Source organism: Geospiza fortis, unplaced genomic scaffold (genome assembly GCF_000277835.1).
Source record: "Geospiza fortis unplaced genomic scaffold, GeoFor_1.0 scaffold132, whole genome shotgun sequence".
In the NCBI taxonomy this organism is placed as follows: Eukaryota; Metazoa; Chordata; class Aves; order Passeriformes; family Thraupidae; genus Geospiza; species Geospiza fortis.
Window position 1 is genome coordinate 127,747 of NW_005054446.1, and position 1,617 is coordinate 129,363.

The window sequence follows — 1,617 nt, forward strand, 5'->3', positions numbered from 1 at the left end:
GGAGCCCCCCCGGGCGGTCGGAGGCCCGTGGTGGGCTGGGAGATGCTGCGCCGCAAAAGAGGCTCCCGGGCCAAAGGAAGGGGCAGGGCTGCTGCTCTGCGGATCCCTGCGGCGCCGGGGCCGCCGGGGGAGGGGGGGGCACGGGACCAGCACGGGGCATGAGCACGGAGGTGACGGCAGGAGGTGACAGGAGGTGCCGAGGGCAGGGCAGCGTGAGTCATTGAGCTAAAGTCACCTTCCCCCTGGCGTGGAGGGGGGCATTTCACTGTGCTGCAAACACAGTGAAAAAGGGGGAGAAATATGGGGACAGGCACCTGGCGTGGGGAGATGCGACATTACCTGCATCCCTCACCTGACTTGGGCAGGATGCTGGGGGGTGCCCAGGGCAAGGGTCCCCCAGCTCTCCCTGCCCCAGGGCTTCACCCTTGGAGGATTGAGCTCACCAGAAGCAGCAGTTTCATCCCTAAATTTGCATTAATTCCATGTCCAGTTTCACCCACTCCTGCTCTGATGGCAGCATGTCTGGCAGGCTGCAGTGTGTAGTCCCCCCCATGCTGGCCCAGCTCCTGGGGCTTCCCAGCCATAAACCATCCATGTCGCAGCATCCACACTCCTGTACCCCTTTGTGCTGCCAGGGATGGGAATAGACCTTGGTGGAAGCACAAATCGTGAGGGTGTCCTTCACCTGACTCCTGGGTGCATCCTGCAGAAGAAAACACTTTTCTTCCCTCTCGGGCCATTGCTGAAACTCCCGCAGTTGCAGACTGACAGCTGAGTTGTGCCATGAGGAAGCTGGAGGTGCAGGAGCAGTCTTGGGGAAGCACCAAGCTGCTGACACAGAGGGGATTGGACTTTTGGTGGTACCTTTGGCTCAGAGAGCTCAGAGGGATGAACTGGTCCCAAACGCTGGCACACTTTGTCTCCTCAGGGTGCAGAGCCCTGACCCGTGTGCCCATGGTCCAGCCGTGCTTGCCAGCAAAGTCCCTCTAGCACTGCCAGAGACTGCACTTGGTCTCCACAGTATCGCTGAGAGGCAGCAGGGAAGGGGCGCCAGGTTCTGCTGAAAATTGTGGAGATCTGCACTCCTGGGGGCACCACAGTCGGGGATACAGAATCAGCCAGTCCTGAGCCACACAGGAGTCCAGGATTGTGGCAGTGCGAGCAAGGAGCTGCATGGCTGTGCTGGGACACGGGGGTCCAGCTGTCCCCGCTGCAGGACAGCTTCCCTCAGCTTTGTTTTGCCACCCCAATGAAGTGGCATTGAGCTGGCATGAGCGGGCAGGACAGTGCCTGTCTGGAGGCTGCTGCTGACCCGGTAGTGCTGCAGGCACCAGGAGAGGCTGTGGGAGCTGTGGAACCAACACTCCCAGCACCCTGAGAAGCTGGGGTGTCACAAGGGCTCGGGAGGCTCAGCCGGGTCCTGGTTGTAGGGCTCGGCATGGTCCTGCTCCGGGCTCAGGTCAGTGCTGCGGGTTTGGGAGAGAGCGACTCCCTCCTGACTTCTGGAAAATAAACCCGGCTTTACTGAGTGAGGCTCCCTGGGCTCCAGCGCGGCTGTGGCCAAAGGAGCCGCACTCCTGGCGCGCTCAGGAGGAGGGCGATGGGGAACTGTGGCCG